This window comes from Vulpes lagopus, chromosome 6, assembly GCF_018345385.1.
Source record: "Vulpes lagopus strain Blue_001 chromosome 6, ASM1834538v1, whole genome shotgun sequence".
NCBI lineage: Eukaryota > Metazoa > Chordata > Mammalia > Carnivora > Canidae > Vulpes > Vulpes lagopus.
In genome coordinates, this window is record NC_054829.1 from 74463281 (window position 1) to 74469280 (window position 6000).

Genomic DNA, 6000 nt, shown 5'->3' on the forward strand with positions numbered 1-6000 from the left:
TTTAATTAACCATAGTAGTTCATCCTCAACAGGTAATATTGATTTCCTTTCCTGCTTGCCCAAAAGCTCTGACATGAAGCAGAGGCCAAACACTGTTTTTTATAAGGTAGGGCAGTTTCACAGCCTCATGAAAAGGACTGTACCAGGAACTCTAATAATGCCTCAAGAAATGGACTCAAAATATAGCACAGAAGCAGCAGCTTTTTTTTTTTTAAGATTTTACTTATTTATTCATGAGAGACACACACAGAGAGGCAGAGACATAGGCAGAAGGAGAAGCAAGCTCCCTGTGGGGAATCCCATGTGGGGCCCAGTCCGGGACTCTGGGATCACTCCCTGAGTCAAACGCACATGCCTGACCACTGAACCACCCAGGCATCCCATGGAGCAGCAGTTTGAAACACACTGAGATTGATTTCCTCATATCACAACTTGTGCTGGGAGTGTAGGAATCTTCAGGAGACTTCTCCAAGAACAAAAGAGCCGATGGATGCAACTGCATTCCCCTACCCCTCAGCCTGTATATCTGGACAACTGCAGGATTCAGCATGAGTACTCTCCATTTAGCTTTCTAACACTTCATGCCTTACCCCAGTATTCTCCTGAGGACCTGTCCACTTCAACACACCCTCAGCAGGAGTCAATCCAAAGCTGTGTCACAAGACTGGCAGTGTGCAAGCAGCCCTAACAGGGACCACCACTTCACAATGACTCCTGCCCTGGAGAGAGGGAAAGAAACCACACATACAGTTTGACTGCAGCCCCATCAGTGGGCTGGGGTCAGACATCTGTTCGATAGGCTCCATCCACCAACAAATTTCGCAGGACACAACATAGGCAGCCTTCCCTGCAGTTCAGTGAGACTGAAGCTCTGGAAAACTGCTGGTCTAAGTAAACTCAAGCCCAAGGTGGGCCCCAGACTGACCTATTAACAACACAGAGACCAAGCCCTAGCCACAACAGGCAAAGAGAACCATTGCAGACTATTGGACTAAAGACAAACACGAGTGAGCCACAATAGTAGGGCACAGACAACCCACATAGGAGACACTTGGGAAGCATCAAGTTCTGGGGAACAGGGGACATTGCATTGCAAGGCACAACAGGACCTCTTTTTCAAAAGGTCACTATCATTAAGAGCAGGATATGTAGCTGATATTCCAAGCACACAGAATCAGACACAGAGAATTAGACAAAATAAGGAGATAGAGGAATATGTCCCAAATAAAAGAACAGTACAGTATCAAAACAAGAGAGCTAAATGAAATGCAGATAATATGCCTGATAGAGAATTTAAAGTGATAGTCATAAAAAAAAAATAAAGTGATAGTCATAGAGATACTCACTAAATTTGAGAAAAGAGTGGAGAACCTCAATGAGACACTCAACAAGGAGATAGAGAACATAAAATGAACCAGTCAGAGATGAAGATGAAGAACTCAATAACTGAAATTAAAAACACACTGGATAGAAGAGAGAAAGCAGAACTCAAGGAGGCAGAAGAATGAGGTCAGTGACCTGGAAGGCAGAGTAACAGAAAGCAATCAAGCTGAATAAGTGGGAGAAAAAAATAATAATAAATGAAAATAGATTTAGGGAACTCAACAACAACATGAAGCATAATAACATTGCATACTAGGAATCCCAGAAGAAAGAGTAGAGGGGGTAGAAAATGTATTTGAAGATATAATAGCTGAAAGCTTCCCAAATCTGAAGAAGGAAACAGAAATCCAGATTTAAGAGGTACAGAGAGCCCCCAACAAAATCAACCCAAGGAGGTCCCCACCAGACACACAGCAATTAAAAACAGCAAAAAGTAGTGGGAAAAAGAATTTTAAAAGCAGCAAGAGAAAAGAAAATAGTCACAAACAAGGGAAACCCCATAACACTATAAGCTGATTTTTAGCAAAAATTTTATGGGCCAGAAGGGAGTGACAACATATATATATAAAGTGCTGAAAAAAATATCTGCAACCACGAATATTCTAACCAACAAGGCTATCATTCAGAATAAAAAGAGAGAAACAGTTTCCCAAACCAAAGTTAAGGGAATTCATCACAACTAAACCAACCTTACAAGGAATGTTAGAGGGGAGGCTTTGAGTGAAAAAGAAAGACCATAAGCAGGAGTAAGAAATGTAAGAAGGGAAAAGCAGTGAGTCTACAAAAACTAGTCAAGGGATTCATGAAATAAAAAGATGTAAAATAAGTCACCATACACATAAAATGTTTTGGAGAGAGTAAAAATTAAGTGCTTTTAGAATGGATTCAAACTTAAAGGGACCATCAACTTAATATAGGCTGCTTTATGCATAAGATGTTATACGTAAACCTGATGGTAACCACAAATCAAAAACTGGCAACACATATGCAAAAAAATAAAGAGAAATGAATCCAAGTAATCGACTAAAGAAATCAGCAAACTCTGAGAAAAGACAGGTATGTTCTCTCTGTACCTACTTTGTTGAGGGTTTTTATCATGAGTGTATGTTATACTCTGTCAAACATTTTGTCTGCATCTACTGAAATTATTATTTTTAAAAGATTTTTATTTTTTATTTATTTATTCACGAGAGACACATAGAAAAAGAGAGAGGCAGAGAGACAGCCAGAGGGAGAAGCAGGCTCCATGCAGGGAGCCCGACGTGGGACTTGATCCCAGGTCTTGAGGACCACGCCCTAGGCTGAAGGCGGTGCTAAACCGCTGAGCCACCCGGAGTGCCCTATTTTTTTTTTAAGATTATTTATTGGGATCCCTGGGTGGCACAGCGGTTTGGCGCCTGCCTTTGGCCCAGGGCGTGATCCTGGAGACCCGGGATCGAATCCCACATCGGGCTCCCGGTGCATGGAGCCTGTTTCTCCCTCTGCCTCTCTCTCTCTCTCTCTCTGTGACTATCATAAATAAAAATTAAAAAAAAAAAGATTATTTATTTTTTTATTTATGAGAGACACAGAGAAAGAGAAGAAGAGGCACAGGCAGAGGGAGAAGCAGGCTCCATGCAAGGAGCCTGACATGGGACTCGATCCCAGGTCTCCAGGATCATGCCCTGGGCTGAAGGCAGCGCTAAACTGCTGAGCCACCCAGGCTGCCCTCTACTGAAATAATTACATGGGTTTCATCCTTTCTTTTATTGATGTGATGTATGGTATTGATTGATATGTGAATATTAAACCACCACTGCATCCCAGGAATAATATCCTACTTGATTATGGTGAATGATTTTTATAATGTACTGTTGGATTCTGTTTGCTAATATTTTGTTAAGGATTTTTGCATCTATATTCATCAGAAACAATGAATTGCCTGTAGTTCTCTTTTTTTTTTTTTTTTTCTTTTTGGTAGTGTCTTCATCTGGTTTTGGTAGTAGGGTAATACTGGCCTCATAAAATGAACTTGGAAGCTTTTCTTCCTCTCTTTTTTGGAACAGTTTGAGAAGAACAGGTATTAACTCTTTAAATGTTTGATAGAATTTGCCTGTGAAGCCATCTGGCCCTGGGCTTTTATTCAAACCCAGACCTTTTTCCAAAGTCCTTGCTCTTAACCTGTAACATATACCTAGACAAGAAGATGCTGTGGATAGCAGATATAAATGTTGTGAGACAGAAGAATATTCAAGCTTCACCCTTCGCATTCATATCTTCATCCAAGTCCATTATACTTAAATGAAAAGGCCCCATTTCAGATTTGTGAGGATCTACTGGGGCTTCTTTTACCTATCAGTAAAATTTTCCTACAATGGTGGAGTTTTGTTTTGTTTTTTTAATCAAAAGAAGAAGAGAAGTTAGAAATGGAAATGATAGAGAATAGTTTTCCCTCTCTGTCTAGACAAATGCATTTCTCTTAACAGCTCTCTTGAATCTTGGTGAAGATAGAGACTCTAGAGCGAGTGAAAATGCTACTCTTCCCAACACCTGCTCTCACTGTATGAGGACTAGGGATAATCAGAGAAGTAGATCTTAATGTGCATCACATGCTCACTACACTGGCATTGTTCCAGACAAATAAATTACTTGACTACAGAAGGTGCAGTTATAATGGAATTTCAACTAAGCAATAACAACGATAATGGCAAAAAATAACAATATTAATAACTATGGATTTGTAGGCTTTCTAAATTGTTCAGAAATGTGAGGTCCACAACTCTGATATGTCTGCTGTCCAATAGATCAAAAACTTTTCTCTGGGTGGCTCAGTTGGTTAAGCATCTGCCTTTGGCTCAGGTCATGATCCTAAGACCATGGCATGGAGTCCCCACATCAGGGTCTCTGCTCAGTGGGGAACCTTTTTCTCCCTCTCCCCCTGCTTACCACTCTTCCAATTTGTTCTCTCTCTCTGTGTCAAATAAGTAAATAAAATCTTTAAAAAAAAAACAACCTTTCCCGGGGGATCCCTGGGTGGCTCAGTAGTTTAGCGCCTGCCTTCAGCCCAGGGAATGATCCTGGAGACCCAGGATCGAGTTCCATGTCAGGCTCCCTGCATGGAGCCTGCTTCTCCCTCTGCCTGTGTCTCTGCCTCTCATGAATAAATAAATCTTAAAAAAAAAAAAGTTTTCCTGAAAAGTCACGTGAAATTTACATACAATGAAATTCACAGAACCCAATTTTTTATTGTCCATTTGGTCAGGGACTAATTGCCATATTAAAATCACCCTCTGTCAGGTATTTTTTTTCTAATGTATATTGATTTCTTGTTTAATCAGACTTACACATTTTATTTCCATTGAATATGGAATTCTAATTCCTTATTATTTAGCCTTAAATCTTACCTTCTCTTTTAATAAATTAGGACATACTAGTCTTGTAAAATATTATTTCTAATTATCAGTACATTCCTCTCTCTTGTTTCATCTGACAGGTGAGACATACAATCATTCAATCTTCATGCAAAGATATATGATGATGTAATACAGATTTTACAGAATACTGTAAATGTTATTTCTATTACATAATTCATTTTAGTGTTTCCATCCATCAAAATATAGCATTCATCTGAAACTTCTCTAATTTTTTTTGCCTCTTATGTACAGACATATAAAAATGAAGTAACTGTTTTACATGTTGTAAGACTTATTTATTTGTATGTGGGGATTTATACAGTGATTTGTCTCAAAGAGCAATTGAAATAATTTTTAAAAATGGAAAACATAAAAATTTTAATGAGAAGACTACAGGGAAGGCTTTAATGAAGGAGAAGGCTGACATATTTTCCTGATAATGACAACACAGACATTGTAAAATTTCTTTGCGAGGACAATGAGAAAAAAGATAGGAGGGTGCTTTTATAAAGTCATTGTTATTATTACTCAAGTCAATGAGCTGTTAAGTACAAACTTAATTATGACCTATGTTCATCATCTTGATACTTATTAACGCACCAGATGCACTTTCCCTGCTTTGTCAATTGCCTGATCTATCAGTTGACTGAGCGTTCCCGGCCAAATGTGACTGTCTTCCATCTCCAGAGGAGATAGTTGGTTTACCCACATCTAGGCTTTATCATTTTCTTCTCAAAATATTTTGTTCCCTGAGACAGGTTCCATCGGAAATTAGGTCTGAAATTTGTTGTTTACTCACCACATCGTAGGTCAGAAGAAACAAAGGAAACAATATCTCATCTTGATAAATGATTGAATTATGTCAGATGACATACTAATTTTAAAAGTTACACAATTATATTTGACCTGGAGTCTTTCCAGAAGATTCACTAGCTCCAGGAGCTAATGAAATGATTGTGTCCTACATAGATACAGCAAAGTTCTTTATAGATCTTAGAAACTAGCCCTTTATCAGATACGTCATTTGCAAATATCTTCTCCCGTTCTGTAGGTTGTCTTTTAGTTTTGTTGACTGTATCCTTTGCTGTGCAAAAGCTTCTTATCTTGATGAAGTCCCAATAGTTCATTTTTGCTTTTGTATCTTTTCCCTTGGATGGAATCCTGTCTCACATTTAGATCTTTCATCCATTTTGAGTTTATCTTTGTGTGTGGTGAAAGAGAGTGG